This window comes from Panicum hallii, chromosome 1, assembly GCF_002211085.1.
Source record: "Panicum hallii strain FIL2 chromosome 1, PHallii_v3.1, whole genome shotgun sequence".
Taxonomy (NCBI): Eukaryota; Viridiplantae; Streptophyta; class Magnoliopsida; order Poales; family Poaceae; genus Panicum; species Panicum hallii.
Window position 1 is genome coordinate 4,927,750 of NC_038042.1, and position 17,159 is coordinate 4,944,908.

General features: G+C 43.4%; 2 long non-coding RNA genes across 2 annotated transcripts; both read right to left on the reverse strand.

The window, feature by feature from the left end:
• Positions 1 to 4,046: 4,046 nt before the first annotated feature.
• LOC112875988 lies at positions 4,047 to 6,085 on the reverse strand. The gene is made up of 5 exons (XR_003225244.1): positions 6,029 to 6,085; positions 5,800 to 5,940; positions 4,596 to 5,722; positions 4,331 to 4,503; positions 4,047 to 4,223 (listed from the first exon to the last, which is right to left on the reverse strand). It is a non-coding gene; the product is annotated as an uncharacterized LOC112875988 (long non-coding RNA).
• Positions 6,086 to 6,221: 136 nt separating this feature from the next.
• Positions 6,222 to 8,721, reverse strand: LOC112875983. Its single transcript, XR_003225243.1, has 6 exons — positions 8,589 to 8,721; positions 8,410 to 8,497; positions 7,526 to 7,710; positions 7,033 to 7,101; positions 6,858 to 6,919; positions 6,222 to 6,251 (listed from the first exon to the last, which is right to left on the reverse strand). It is a non-coding gene; the product is annotated as an uncharacterized LOC112875983 (long non-coding RNA).
• Between the last annotated feature and the right edge of the window lie 8,438 nt (positions 8,722 to 17,159).

Below are 17,159 nucleotides of genomic sequence, written 5' to 3' on the forward strand. Positions count from 1 at the left end.
ACGTCACGGCCCGGCTCCGCACGTGGGTCGGTCGTCCGCCGTGCGCGCGCTCGTGGGCCGTGGATGGATGACAACGGGCTTGCGCAAGCACGTACGGGCCGGGCCGCACTTCGGGTTTGTGTTGCCTCTCTCTCTAAATTCTTTTTCACACCGTACCAGCTGAACATTTGTTTTCCTCTCACAAAAGAAACTAAACATTTGTTACTACTTGTGACCTGCAATTTTGAATATCTAACAAAACATTTTAGAAACACTGAATCAGATCATAAAATTGATAAGAAAATCCTAAAATTTCCTCCATTTGAATTTTTAGCGATACAATCACTTAAGAGTCAAGAGGAATAGACACACATATCAGGAGACAGATACAAACATACATCAAGATTACGTTACTGTATTTTCTGCTGACAACATGCTTGTGGAAGCAACAGTACCCAATACATCCGGGCAGGTCTTCAGTTATTACTACCGGCACAGATCCGAGCGAAAGTTGTAGAGATCGCTGCAGATGAAGGGGATATCGTGAAACAGGCATCCAACAACCACCTCGGACTCGTCCTCCCCTTTGGCTTGGTTCGTGTACGGCGCATAGGCCAGCAGCTCCATCCGCCTCACGTCGATCGCGATCACCCACGCATTGTCCGTTCCGAACTTTAGGATCCAGCAGCGCGAACTGGACGACGTCCGGGTCGTGCCTGCTCACGGCGGGAAGTCCCGGCGCCCAGCGGCAGCGGCTGCAGGAACCGTCTAAGTTGATACCATTTTAAAACGAACCACCGATTATTATTATTAAGATGAGAGCTAACACACGCTCGTACCAAGAACGTGCCACGTGTTAACTCATATTTAAGTCATGAATATGACACGTAATTCGTTAAAAATAATATCAAATCCGGTAACTCCGGTATGTGCTCCACTGTATACCCAACATCACGTATACACACATACCGTTTACAATCATATATATTGCCGATGAAAAAAATAATTTTAAGCATTACAAGGTTTGACAAATAAACATTACAAGTTCAACATAGGATGGTTCAAATTGAAAATTTAAGATTTAACAATAAAATACAAGACTCGGACTCACAATTTAGCATTTAAAAAGGGAATATTTAACGTGACATTCTTAAAAGAATGATTGCGTAGCGGATAACTTGATAACACGATAAAATAATAGAGTCCTGCTCAAGAACACCATCAAGACCACATCAACCTACTCCTCACCCGTACCGGGATCGGCGGGGTAAAAGTGGTCAAACACAACTTCCGGCTCACCTGCAACTTAGTTTAAAAGCAACAGGAGTACAAAGGTACTCGCAAGACTTACGCAAATAATAATTAAGGAGTATGCAAATAAGGGCTCACAAGATAAGCCTTTAGGTTAACTAAATTTGCATAAGCATGAGCCCTCTAATCCAACACCTAACTTTCTAGCAAATTAATTATCTTGTCCAAACCACCTCACAGTTTTAGTTGATTGGATTTCTAAACCAATAAAGTATCATAGGCTGACATAAGCCAAAACCGAACATAAATGATACTCCTACAAAAAATTTATTGGATATTGAGCTTGCTCATAACCGGGAGCGCGACGATTCGAATTGATAATTAACCTTGCAAGGGTGTACTTCTTTACCCACACGACACAAGAACCATACGACTCGCCCATCCGATCACGTTGGGCAAGGGTACTCGCATCAACCTTTTCCAACAAGTCTCAACCGTTGAACATCACGACTAACTTGCGCGGAGAGTCACCTAGGTCCACCGGGGACACCCCTAAGTCTCTCTACAAAGCCCTATGACCACGTATCTAGGACCGTACATCAAAGATTAAAATCGGCTTATCCATACTATGATTAGATATGCAGTAGTACGATAAAATGCTCAAAACCGAGGTCATCCATGGACGGTACTAAATTTATTCAAGCAGACTATGCCTCCGAAACTCCTTTCTCTAGGCTCTACATTCCGCCGAAACCACAAAATCATTTTCCAACTAGACCATTCCGAACTTCCAACATTCCAAAACCGGACAAGCGCGATTAAGGTAATAAGTCGTGTAGTGAGCAAAGTGATCCTATTCTCCGAAAATTTCTTTAGAAGTCATAGATCAACTTTAAGAATGGCTAAGCATTTATTCAACTGATTAGTTACCAACTACAAATGTCAAGGTTATGGATGTATAAAAATAAGGAAGATAAATGTATGAAAGTAGGATCAACGATGCAATAGATGAACATATAACATAACCATATATACCCAAGTGAGATAACTAAATCAAGTTAAGTGGGTCAAGGAATTATGTTTAGTTGCTTGCCTTGATTTTCATCCGGCTCGACCACAAACTCAACTCCGGGCTCAGGTTCGACGGTGTCGGCGGGCTCAACAGGTTCGTTCTTCGGCGTTTTGATCACTATAATGCATAAATGAAATGCATGCATTATCATGATGCCACACGCTTAAACAAGAAAAGTATCACGAACACTAGCAAAAGGATCTCGCTTACTAGGCTCTCAACATAAACACCGAAAGCGAAGATTGCTGAAAATAATTCATCTAGCAAGCATAAATCAAGATTTAATTTTTGCATACAGGGGACATCATAAGGAACTCATGGGAGTTGGATTTGCAGCAAAATCATTTTTAAGAATTACTTATGCAATTCATAATTTTCAGCTACTCTAAACAAGTTAAATATTGAAAGACAAGCAAAATATTTCCACAAATTCTCAGAACACTATCGGAGAATATAGACATGAAAAAAAAGATAACAGAAGTGATTTCGTCATTTTATCACCTTTAAAAAAAATTATAAATTAAACAAACTTGCAAGCAGAGAACAATTAAACACACTAAAATCCTATCAAACAGCATAGATTCATTTGCACAAGTTGCACCATTAGATAGCACATTTCACAACGATTCCAACAAGATTTATTTTGGAATTTTTAGAGCATCCCACCATTTGTTAAGCAATTAACTTACTTTGACAAAGATAAAGCATAACATATTTTACAGACAATTGATATGCCCAACAACTTTTTTGCCACGTAGATCTACCACATAGGAACTAAACAAAACAAGTTTCATAATTTTTGGAGGCCTACACAAATTTTCATGGAATTTACAATTTAACAGCTCAAATGAAACAAATAAAAGCTTAGAAAAACACTAGGCCACCCGGATCCGGCGTTCCCAGGCACCGACAAGTGGGCCCAGGAGGCTAGGCAGGCCCGAGCCGAGTAAAGGCCGGCCGCTAGCCTTGATTCGCCGCGGGGGCACGGCCAAAGCGCCGCCACGACACGGCCCACGCGTGATGCGGCGTCACGGCGGCCGGCGGGGGAACGCGGCCAGGAGCGCGAGCGGGGCGAGGGCGGCGTGCACATGAGGGGCTTGGTGCGCACGGGGATGCTCACCCGCTACACCAACTGTAGTCGTGTGAGGTTGCCCATTCAAAGTTTGTAATGTTTTATGTTTATTATCCCATAGTAGTCAAACCATATGAACGTAAATGACAAGACTGACACTATTTATTTTTCATGCTCTGAAACGTTTGGTTTCACAATGATTCATGTGAAATGTTTCGCTTTTTGCAGCACGTTATTTGAAATAAACTAAAACGATTTTATATCGTTCTTGCAACAAGCCCACCACACTTAATTTCTCATTTTAAATGTAGGAATTAGGAAATGGAATAACTTCAACGCATAATAATGAGGAACCAAGTGATTCTCACAGAGTAATCCTTATTCTTGCTTATGTATATCACGGCTCGGACACAGAAATTAAATTTTCATTCACGCTATCATACATTTCCATCATCTTCTTGATGTCTTCATCCGCTGTGGCTGCTGATTCTCCAGGCCCGAGCAAAGGGCGATAAAAAAATTTCACACACGCGCACGCAACGCACAAAATATATCTAGCTCAGGGTTCCAGGCTAATAGAAGATGACAGCATGTTTCACTCATCGACATATCACATTCAATGGAGCACAGCAAGAAATCAAGTAGGGATAGAGAGCAAGTAGACTGACATACAAGGTAAACTATAAAATTCGACAGATTTGATAGCAGGTTCAGCTACAAAACAACAAACTACACTAAGTGATACAGCACCAAAGGACGTCCTTGAGTGCCATTGAAGTAGCATGCCTAACAGTCATAACATCGGTAAGAGACTCCCGCATCCTGATCAGTGGCAAGACAATCAACCACCTAAAGCAAATTTTCAGAAAAAAATGAAACTTATGTGTGTGCAGCAGAAAACTCATAGAGGTCACTGTAATGATTATTAGCAAGAATTAAGGCCGTGAAGATGATACCTTTATACTTCTCTTTTTGGATGGGAAGAGCAGGCTTTAAATCACTAACCCACGCATCAATATCAATACCACCGGTAAGAAGCATGAACAGAACTTCCGACAAATACGAACCAAAATGAATCTCGGCAATAAATTCCAGTTATTTTAAACCCATACTTAATCTTAAGGGTATCCTGACATCAAAACAAAATATTTAAGTCAACCACATATAAAGCACATGAGAAACACGAACTATACCCCAAAAAAATAGAGAATATAAACTTACAGGGGTATTCTCGTGACAATATGTATGCCAATCACAGACAAACTGGTAAAGATCATAATACCCACATCCATAAGGTGCACCATTCTTCTTTCCTTTTTCAAAAGTTTCCTTAAACAGAGCATGATCTTTAATTTGTGAGAACCAATCTATAGCAGTACCCGTTGGCTCAAGAAGACTTCTGAAATTCTGCTTGTCATTTGTCCCTTTGGAATTTTCTAAGCGCCGCAAGTGCCAGCAGACACAGCTACTTTGCGAATGTGATGTGAAAGCAGGATTGCATCTGATGTATGCCCCAACCTTTGAGCCTAGAACAGATTTCCGAGAAAGCTTCTTGAAGTTGCTGCCGAGCCTTAATAGATGACGGGGATAAACTCTGCCCGTAGGAGTTGAAAGCGCTGATTCTTTCAAGATGAGTGAAAGTAAAGCATTGAGGTCATTCCAGCAGGCATCACTACTGCATGCTTCCTTTGCAATAGCCCATGGGAAGATATGAACCTGCCTTGACACGTGTAGAACATCTTTGCAGTTATCTTACCATTCCAGCTTTTATTGTTTGTGTGGGCATTTGTGACATGATCTACCAAGCCTCCAAATATAGAATACCCTTCTGGCGTGTACTTTGCTCCCTTCATTTGGGTGAGGCCCCAGGGCACCTTCAATTCCTGAACAAGTTGATTAAATAATAATCCAGGATCTGCATGTTTATGAACTATCCGTGCGGAAGTGAAGTACTCTTCCAGATTGTGCAAGGTGACATCATCAGATTGCATCGGGGTGCTGCCAGCACCACCAAATAATTTGCACTCAGCATAAGATCTTCTCTTCCTTCTTTCTGCAATCAGATCTTTCAAAATTTCATCAATAAGAGATGTGCATTGCCCCCAAAATACTGCCTTAACTTGGAAAGAAAGATCATCTCATGCGAATGACTGATATTCTTGTAAAACAATAATTTTGTTTCAAGATGCCGCCTGCCACAAGTTATTGCCATGGGGAAAAAAAGATAAGATCTCAAGCTTCAATTCATCTCCAACAATGAATTATACGCCCATGCTAATAAAGAATATAAACCTATGAAGCTGAAGAAACAGATCCTTGCTGCCTATGCACGCTAGTAGCTTAACTACCTGCCAAATAGTTCAGCTTAAATCTTTACCGAATGCATTTAAACTCTTTAGTGCAAACAATCTGGCAATGAATGTACCTTTTCAATTTCATCTTCTGCTAGTTCATCAGTCAACCTCTCTCTTCCAACTATATCAGCACAAAGTGCTGCAAATAAGTCAGGACTGGTCCACCCAGCTACATCTTTGTCAAAGACAGCCTCAAAAGCTTCTTTAAGCGCCTGAGCAAGCAAAACAGTGTTAATAAGGCTTAACAAGCAATTGCCAGGATGCAATACAACATGGTGATGCATCGATTTAAACCAAAACCTTGAAGAAGACTGGGTGGTCTTGAAAGCACTTGCTAATATATTCTATGTATTTTCCATGTAGTTTTACGGCTTCCTGCAAATAATTCTAGAATCAACAGTAAAAATTAGAAACATGAAGTAGAAACAGAACTTCAATTGAGAATATTTGTACATTCTGGTTTCAAAAGGGGAAAAAGAGCAAAAGTGCAAACCTATTTCAACCAATCTAGAACTTTCTCTTTCTGCAGTTGCACAATGCAAAAATAGAAGATTTGATTAGAAAAATATTAGTCATTATAAAGCACTTATGCAAAATGAACAGCTGAATAGTTTGTCTGCATGAATATGATGATTGGAAACAAAATAAGTACTATGTGCCTTAACTGGAAAAGGCATCTTATAGTGACATCGTAAAGCTAACTTTGGCAACAGTCAAAATTTCAATCCTGTGAATAATTAATCATGGAACAGGTTGCAATCACCACATAACGAAGTTTCTCACTAGAACATGGCATTTAATAACCTAATAAGAACAAATAGTGCCATGTGCAACACCAACACTTAAAAATATCAAAAAAATAGAATCATCTGAAAACATGCAAGTACAATGGAGGTGTGTCCTGACATCCTACACCCTGAAGAATTTACAATCAATTCAACATGAGTCCCAGTAAACTAGTTTGTACAATTGTTGGCATTGCATGCACTTATAAGAAACTGGTTGACACAGGACCATGAGCTTTATATACAGGAAAATTGTTAAATAGCAAACACAATTTAGTGCAAATAATATAGTAAGGAAAATGGAAAACTGAGCAAGCAAAACGTGGAGACATAGGATTAGCTACCTTCAAGTGGCTAGTAGCATCTATTGCCGCTTCAGCAAGGACATCACCTCTTCAAATACATGCTGCAGAGCAATAAGCACATTAAAAAGATCAGAATATTACAGCAGCGCAGTTCATCAAAGCATAATTTTAAAAAATCCAACTCCTACGTGTTTGAGAACAAAATATAAATTACCTCCTTGAATATTTCTGATAAAGGAAACAGTCCAGCATCAGTTACCTTATCCTTTATCTCATCAAAAACCTGTTTGCACAAGAGATACAAAAGAAAAGACATTCAAATATCATTCAAGCAACTAAAGTGTTGAGAATTTAGCCCTTAGCATTAATCTGGTTGGTAGGGAATTGTGTCCAGGTTCAGCTAGTGTCTAGGTTCCTTCCTATTAGTGCTAGCTAGATTTCAGCTTGTAGTTAAGGAGGATAATGGGCAGACCATAGGAGGCATTAAATGTATTAATCATGGGCAGGTATAGCCCTGCATTAGCTATATATTATGAAAACAATGAAGGCAGTCTGGCCTGAGTCTACAAATACTTGTGTCTTGTAGTGTTCTTATGGGTGTGCCACCAGAGAAGAAATACTAGTGTGTTTGTGATATGCACCTAGAAGTGAGGGAGTGATTTCCAACAGTATATACACCTACAGAATAACAGAAGGCTATACCATACCAATTCAAAGAATTGACTGCAGCTAAGCTCCCTTAGTTCTGAGAGTGTCGTGTCTGAGATGTTGTAGCCACTGATGTAATGCAAAAGCTCACTCAACCACGTGACCATACTTAGATGCTTCCTCCATCTGATTACCATTTCCCTCAACAGACATTCTTCTTCATTATGGTTCAATGAGGGCAAACCTGCATTGCAGGATCATAAATGAAATTGAGCAACACAGCAGAACGGTATCATACGACCAATTCATTATAACTAAAGTGCACGCTGATTTTTTGTCTCTCGGTAAAAAGTTTCCTTAAAAACCATAGTCCACGATGAGAGGATGAGAACCAGTAACCAATAAATTTAACTCATCATTCACCAAGATTAAAAATCTAGACCAGTGCCAGTAAGGCAGTAATAAAGACAGCTAGTCAACAATGTTTCTGGAAAGAACCAATGCTTCTGGTAACAATAAATCATCATGAACCAAGAGTGTACCAATGTAAACTTGCACCGATAACTAAGACTCATCTTGCACAATTCGGATAGACTAAAATTACAAAATGGAGACGAAAGCTTCTGTTCCCAAACCAAGACTCATGCCAATTCATAGCAAGAAACACAGACCAGATCAAGTAACATTAACATAAAATTAATAAGGCTCCAAGCTGATTTTCAGCACAACTTTCCTGAAGAGAAAAGATTATCAAATAGAGCTAAAAGAGTACTTCTCATCCTGTCCAACAAGTGCATAAATAAGGAATGAACATGCAAGTTTCGCACAAAAGAAAAGGCATCGGCAGGAATTTCTGTGCACCACAACCACAATCAACCGATGAAATTCCCTTTATCAAAGATAGCAGCGCATAAGAAAATAGAGGTGGAATTTGTGAACGCACTTTTGTTTTGAGGTAATCTTCAGATGCCTCTTTGTAGCGCTCGTAGATTTGGTGGGGATTTAATTCCATTGACATCTTTCCTAAGGTCCTGCATCAACGCAGCCGAAAAGGTCAGAAAAGCAAACCAGAAAATCCACCACCAAAGAACGGGCCCTAGGAAAGGGGAGTTAAGATCGTACGTGTACAGGTGGATGTAGTCTGCAGATGTTAAACTGCTGCCGTCTGCTTCGATGCTCGCGACCGCGAGCATATCGAGCCCCTTTTCCCCGAGGGCTACCACGCCGCCCCAGTCACCCACGCCGCGCATCCGCTCCACGGCTCCGCCACCCCCTGCGTAACTGTTGCCGCCGGCGTCGATGCCGACTACTCCGCGCCCCTCGCCAAGCAACACCCGTCGGCGTTGCGGCGCCACCCGACCGCAGCCTCCGCCGCGTTTCCTGTCCATGTGGCCGCCGCCGCCGCGTGTTGTCTTGCGTCGCAAGGTTAATGGCCCGGCCAATGGCGTATCAGGAGGGCGTGCTTTTGGGATTTGGGATACGAAAAATGGCTGGCTAGCCTGCTGTGATTTCTTTTCTCAGATTTTTTTCGTTTATATAACTACAGTGCTGTGGGTCCGAGGCCACGCGTCGCACAATCAAGCCCAGCCATGCCAGATATATGCTTCGCCTTTTCGTATATCTATCATGAAAACATCGATTACTCATCTCTATTCTTAATAAAAATACTATATTTTTAGATGGTGCTCTTTGGGAGCGGTGATGCTCCAGCAAATTATCAATTCTCTCGCTAATACCAAAATATTTTTGGTGATCATCAAAATACACATCCCTTTTGCTTAAATGTAAGGGATTTTTCCTTCCATCTTATACTTTGAGTAATCTGCTATAATATTGACTACCTGTCGGTGTTTATCCGGCTGCCCACCGAGGGATATACCCAAGGTGATAAGTTTTGGGTGAGAAGACGCCGAGATCAGGAACTCGAAGGTGCAAGGGACACAAAACTTAGACAGGTTCGGGCCGCACGGAGCGTAACACCCTACGTCCTGTATGGCGGTTTATATTCCCTTTGATGTAGAATAACCTAATGATCTTCTGTTTTGAGGGGGTCCCTGACCTCCCTTATATATCCAAGAGGTCAGAGTTACAAAGATGTTAACCAACCTCCGTCAAGGAATCACACCAGAACATATCTCGAGTAGATCCTCTCCTCGTTGGTTAACTCTATCTCCTATTTAAACGGGATAAACAAGAGATAAACAAAATGAATAAAAGATAAGACGGACTTAATCTCTTAAACCACGTAATGTGCCCAGCCTGGTGGCCCCGGGTCTGACAAGCCCCCGAGCTCTTCGTAGCTGAGTACCGCAGGCTTATCGAGTACTTTCGAAGCAGTCTTCAACTTCTTCTGAAGCTTCGTCTTGAAGTCCTTCTTCGAGTACTTGTTTGGCTGCGTCGAAGCTATGAGGTGCTCTTGCCCCGAATTTTTGTTATGATGTGCGATTTAAAAATCGCACTCCATATGGAGTAGCCCCCGAGCCTTAGGTTGAATCGGAGAGTCAGGCTGAGGGTCCCTTTTGTCTGAAACCCTACTCATCCTTCAAAAGATTTGAAAAAATAAGTAGTCGATGCCACGTATCCCGCAGCCCCCGAGCCTTGAATCCAAATCCCACAAAATTTGGAGATAAGGATCCAACAACCGTGGCATGCAGGCTAAGAAATGACAACTTGCAAAATTACCAAAACGATGGTACAGATGATGGGTAACGATGGTACAGATGATGGGTATTAGATTATTAATTCAAAAAACCCCTTTTTTCGGGCCAACCAACCCTGAAAAAATGATTAATCGAATATTCAATCCAAATAATCCACCAAACGACCACTCAGATTCAGAATATTTCCGAAGGTGACTCCTGAACTTCAGAAAAGTAACTTTTCCCCACCCTGCTGGTTATTTAACCCCACGATAACGGTAGGAAAAAACCACGCTTTCAATCCACATTCCGCCAAAAGCCACCGAAATCCCCAATCCGAGCCAAGCGCCGCCGCCATTCCCCCAAGGAGATTCTCCCGCACCGACCTCCCCGCCGCTCTCCCCGCAGCCCCCGAGCATCTCGTGGCAAGCGCATCGGAGATGGCGTCCAAGAAATCAGAGATCGAGGAGAGGAAGAAGGATGCGGAGCCATCGACCGCGGAGTGGACACACAGTAAGTGCTCCCTCAACAACCTGAACAAACTAGTCTCCGAGGGGTTGCTGCAAGACAAGAACCTTGTCAACTGGCGCCCCTCTTACCGTGAACCCTTCCCCATGGAGAATGTCGACGAAATCGTCACATTCTTCCATTTTGCCGAACGGGGATTGGCCCTCCCCACTTGTTCCTTCTTTCGTGGCCTTCTTTATTATTATGGGCTTGAGCTCCATGACCTCAACCCTAATTCCATTTGCCATATTTTTATTTTCATCCACCTCTGCGAAGCATTTCTCAGAATCGAACCCCACTGGAATCTATTCCGCTTCCTCTTCCGCGTCAAACCCCAGCCTACCACAAAGAAACTTTCTGTAGTAGGGGGCGCTGGCATCCAACTGCGACAGCAGGCCGGCGAGAAATACCTTTCGTACAAATTCCCCTCAAACCTTCCTGGGTGGAAAAACCAATGGTTCTACATCGAGAACCATGCTCCACATCTTCCGACGAAGTCGAACAGTCCGCCTGTGGTGAGGGGGGAATGGAATCTTGAACCCTCCGACATGGAGATGGTCCAAGTTAGAGAGCTGCTGGACGCCATCGAGGCACAGAAAAAGAAAGGAGTGACCGACGCCTCCGTCATGTTTTCATTTTACAAACGCCGCGTCCAACCCATCCAGCAGCGCCATTGTTTGGGCTTCGAGTACACCGGCCCCGCTGATCTTTCTCGCATGTGCGCAGAGGATTTACCAGATGAAGTCGCGCTCCAGCGAGTTCAACGGGTGCTACTTGACGTGGGCGCCGTGCCATACGTGCCCACATTGTTCTTCGCACAAAATCCGCCCCAACCGGTAAGTATTCGACTTCTTTGCGCTGAAGATATCTGCTATCGCACCGTTATTGAACTGAAGAACTCTCTGCAGGGACACACAGAGCTGTATTGCAGCTACCCGCCGCGACCGGACATCCCCCGCCCCGATCATCTCCTCCCCTCTGCTGCCGCTGCAGCCAAGAAAGCTCGACTTGCTACAGCTCAAGGCAGCAGCGAGTCCACCGAGTGCGTGGGCTCGCAGGCGAGAGAAGAAGCCGAAGGAGGGCCGCACTAATGAGGACATCACTCCTACGGATATACAAGAGGTTCCTTCGCTGGACATTCAAACCATTCAAGCTCCAATCACAAGAGCTCGCGCGCGACAATTAAATTTAGAGGTGAGCTCGCTCCTAAGCGTTTCTGTTAATAATTGTGAGAATGGATTGCTACCTAATTTTTACAATATGATTAGGAACCAAGGAGAGGTTCAGGGAACACATGGAGAGGAGCATGGAGGTGTGGAGGAACAGCAAGGGCCGCCAAGCCACATGGAGACCCAATCCAATTTAACTTCGAGTCCATCTCGAAGTCCAGGAACAGCCTGATGTAAATTGGACGCCCAGGCCACATCCGAAGTCTGAATTCGACGATCCACATATGGACGGAAAGATAATTTCATGGAGCTTCTATTGGCGTTGGTTTCAGGTCCAAACTCCTTATGAGTCGTCGGAAATTGTCCCAGGAAGTTGGTGTCCAGATTCTGTTCCGGTGCTGCGACATCGTATTTTGGCCTCTGGGCTGTGTATCTTTGTTGAGCCCATTAGGGGCACGTCCAGGGGGAAGCCACGCCTCTATTCCCTATATCTCAGTAGCCGCCGCCCTCATTAGGGTTTGGGTTTTGCTTTAGATCAATCTATCTTGAACAGTCACCGTCTTTCGGTTTGTAGAACCCCAACTTTCGAGCTTCATCATTCATCTGCAGTTGTCACTTCAATTTGAGTGCTGCGTTTCTTTCGAGTTCTTGCTTGTGTTCTTCGTTTCGCAGGCAGGGATTAGCCTTCTCGGCGAGATCAACCGGATTGTGACTACGGTTGATAACCAGAGGAGTTGTGGTGCTAAGATTGCGGGGTTCGAGTTGCTGACTTGAAGCCGGATCGGTGTGTCGCACTCCGACCAAAACGAGTTTTCCTTCACCTGACGGAAGATCGGGCACCCCGTTCATATCAAGTGGTAATCAGAGACTCAGGTATTCCCGTCAGGCTTACCCTAGTTTAGTTTGTTCTATCGTCCTATAACTCCAGAAAATTGCCATACAAAAAAAAATATTCCACTGTCCTAGAACCTTTGTTTAGCCTCTGCAATTTCGTTTTCAGACTCGCTTTGTTCAGTTTGTGTCCGTGGTCGAGTCGTGTTGCTGGTTTAGGGTTTGTCTTCGTCATAGTTCAACCGCACCATCGTTGTGTTTTTGTTTCAGCCGCTATCCCATCCACCATCACCCAGCTCCCAAGTCGATCCATCCCATTACTCGACTTGCCTTCGCTAGCCGCCTTGTGTGAACTCTCGCCGCGCCAGCCCTAGATAGGTTGCGAGCCGCCTTGTGCCTTCCGCCTTGTACCGCAGCCCCCCTTGGATTCATCTAGCATGATTACCCATTGCACATACCAGGGAGAATTTGTGCCCTAGCCGCTGCTGATCTATCTGCCGGGTTGTGGCTTCGAGAAAAAACATAACTTGAGATACCTTCCATAAAACAGGCATAACTTTTCGCTCGGTTCTCCGTTTTGGCTGAAATTTTTATAGGAGCTTGGCAATGAAAAGTTGTACATACGATTCACCTGGCTTTGCCGGTCAGGCCGATCTCAAAAAATTCAAAAAAAATCAGGAAGATAATTAAAAAATTCAGTTTCTGTCCAGCACGCTTTTCGGCATACCTGTTTGATTTTCTGTAGACCATATCTGATCTCTGTTTCAGGTGAAACTTGGTGTAGTTCCTATTTTGGTGTTGCTTGTGCTGAGAAAAATATCAAAAAAATCATTGAAAAAAGAAAATAAAAAACAACTAGGATACTAGTGCCTTTTTGGCATTGCTAGTACAATATTTACGGTACTGCCATTCTGATTGTTCTGTGAGTTTCTTCCATTGTTATTTGTTCCAACTTGTTGTGCTACATGTAGGACACGTCTTAGCCAGCAATTGTGACTTGTACTTTGGATATTTATTGAACTTTGCTCATCTGCACTCGATTTTGTTCCACATACACATACATATTGTGCCTATTCTACAGCTCCATATACACTCATCTCAGTGCAGCGAAGGACCCTTGCAATCTTGGTACCCTCTTCTCACAGGTTTTTTTCACCATCCACCGGTTGTACCATCCCACCGCTTGTGTTGGTAAGAACTTAGTAAGAACTTGGTAAGACGCGTGTGAGGGTGTGATTCCACCAACAAACCCACCTAGTTCATAGGGTCTTTTTGTTTCACTAACCATGCCGGACGACAGGCCTGTTTTGTCTAGTGAATTGCAGGCCATGATGGATGAACTCAAGGAGTTTTTCTCTAAGGAGATAAATAAGGTGGCGCAAGACGTCCAAGGGGCCAATCATACAATTGAGGGGGTGAACAAACGCCTCTCTACACTGACGGACAGGGTTCAACGTCTTGAAGTCAACCCTTCCAAGAGCAAAGACGATGATGATGACTGGCTAGAGGATGATGATGACATCATTTTTGGGTCTGATGGCGAGCCTGATATGGCTAAGATTCGTGCGGAGAAGGTCCGTCGTCAACGTCTTCTCAAGAATAAAACAGGTATGGGAGGAACCAAACATCGGCGCACTACTGGTAATTATGATCCTTATGCCAAAGTCAAATTTACTATACCTTATTTCCATGGTCGTTATGATGCAGAGGAATACTTAGATTGGGAGATGACTGTTGAACAAAAATTTACTTCCCATCTTGTTCCTGACCAACATAGGGTTAGACAAGCCACTAGTGAATTTAAAGATTTTGCTATAATCTGGTGGCAAGAATGTGCTCAATTAAATATACAACCTGATTCACGGGACGCGCTTAAGATAGCAATGCGTGATCGTTTTGTTCCTGCATCTTATAAGCATGATATGCGTAAGAAATTACAACGTTTAGATCAGGGTGATATGTCTGTTCAGGAGTATTATGCAGAGCTTCAAAAGGGCATGGTTCGATGTGGTGTAGTTGAGGATGCTGAGGATAAAGTGTGTCGTTTTTATGGTGGTTTGAAACGTGAAATTCAGGACATTGTTGACTATAAATCTTTTACTACCACCAACCAGTTGTTCCAGCTTGCTATGCTTGCTGAAAAAGAATTGCAGGGCCGACAACAACAACAGCAGCAACCACCTCAGAGCAGGAGCACCTCCAACAGATCCTACATGCCCAAATCTTTTACTCCCAAAGGACCTTCCACGGCGGTGTCACCAGCTCCAGCAACCACACCCGCCGATGGTAAGTCTCGTGTGTAGGAACAGACCAAGAGTGCTTCACCAGCAGCGCGCTCTTCCTTTGGCATTCAGTGCCATCGTTGTCAGGGCTTTGGCCATGTGATTCGAGAATGCCCAAGCAAGCGGACATACATTGCCACTGCTGATGGTGGCTACGTCAGTACTTCGGATGCTGAGGACGACACTGAAGAGGTCCCACCTTCTAATGAGGGTCTTTCATTGAGTGCGGGTGATGCGGGCTCTCAGCGGATTTGTATTGTCCACCGTGTCCTCAGTACACAATTGGGACAGGCAGACAAGATGCAACGCCATAATTTGTTCCAGATTTTATTTGTGATCCACGATCGGCGTGCACGTGTAATCATTGATGGAGGCAGCTGCAACAACCTGGTTAGTGCTGATTTGGTCCAGAAGTTGGGTTTAGCCACACGTCCTCATAAACATCCTTACCATGTTCAGTGGCTAAACGACTCGGGTAAAGTTAAGGTAAATCAAACTGCATGGGTGCATTTTTCTCTTGGTCCATATTCTGATTATGCAGATTGTGATGTGGTACCCATGGACGCATGTTCGCTTTTGTTGGGTCATCCATGGGAATTTGATAATGATGCTGTCCACCATGGTAGAAGTAACACATACACACTTATGTATAAGGGCCAGAAAATCACTTTGCACCCAATGACCCCTGCTGAAATTGTACAAGCTGATAAAGAACGACTTGCTTCACCTGATGTTGCTGCCCCAGTTGCAACCCAGGCCGCTATTAAATTGAAAACTCATAATATGCTTGTAACCAAATCTGATCTATATGATATGGATGTTTCTACTGTGTGCTATGCTTTGATATGTAAGGATGCTTTATGTCCTATTCGTGATATAGCTAGCACTTTGCCTCCTGCGGTCGCTGACATTTTGCAGGCGTATGAGGATGTGTTTCCAAATGAGCTCCCACCAAGGTTGCCACCTTTGAGAGTATTGAGCATCAAATTGATTTGATTCTGGGAGCGTCTTTGCCCAACCGAGCAGCTTACAGGACCAATCCCGAGGAGACTAAAGAGATTCAGTGACAAGTCCAAGAGCTTTTGGACCGCGGGTATGTGTGTGAGAGTCTTAGTCGTTGTTCTGTACCTGTGCTTTTGGTTCCTAAGAAAGATGGTACATGGCGCATGTGTGTAGATTGTAGAGCCATTAACAACATAACTATTCGATACCGTCATCCTATACCTCGGTTAGATGATATGCTTGATGAGTTAAATGGCGCTATAATTTTTACAAAGATTGATTTGCGTAGTGGATACCACCAGATTCGCATGAAGTTGGGTGATGAATGGAAAACTGCTTTTAAGACAAAATTTGGTTTATGTGAGTGGTTAGTGATGCCTTTTGGTTTAACTAATGCACCTAGCACTTTCATGCGTTTGATGAATGAGGTTTTACATGCTTTCATTGGTAAATTTGTGGTGGTTTATTTTGATGATATCTTGATATATAGCAAGTCACATGAGGAACATTTGGATCATCTACGTGCTGTTTTTGACGCCTTGAGAGCGGCGAGCTTGTATGCTAACCTTGAGAAGTGCATTTTTTGCACCGATCGAGTTGCTTTTCTTGGCTATGTTGTGACTCCTCAGGGCATTGAAGTGGATGGTGCAAAGATTGATGCCATTAGGAGCTGGCCTACTCCTCAGACTATTACACAGGTGCGAAGTTTTCTTGGTCTTGCAGGGTTCTATCGGCGTTTTGTGAGAGATTTCAGCACCATTGCTGCCCCACTACATAAGTTGACGAAGAAAGGTGTTTCTTTCCATTGGGGCCCAGCACAAGATAAAGCTTTTGATACTTTGAAAGCGCGGCTTACTTCGGCGCCCTTGCTGCAACTTACTGACTTTGGTAAGACTTTTGAGCTTGAATGTGATGCCAGTGGTGTTGGCATTGGTGGCTTGTTGATGCAAGGAGGTAAACATGTTGCTTATTTTAGTGAGAAATTGAGTGGGCCTACTCTGAATTATTCCACGTATGATAAAGAATTTTATGCTCTTGTTCGTTCTCTAGAGAGGTGGCAACATTATTTATGGCCTAAGGAATTCATTATTCATTCTGATCATGAATCACTTAAGTACCTTCGCATGCAAAATAAACTGAACCGTAGACATGCCAAGTGGGTTGAATTTATTGAATCTTTTCCATACATCATTAAACACAAGAAAGGGAAAGATAATGTTATTGTTGATGCCTTGTCTCGTCGTTACACCATGTTGTCTCAAC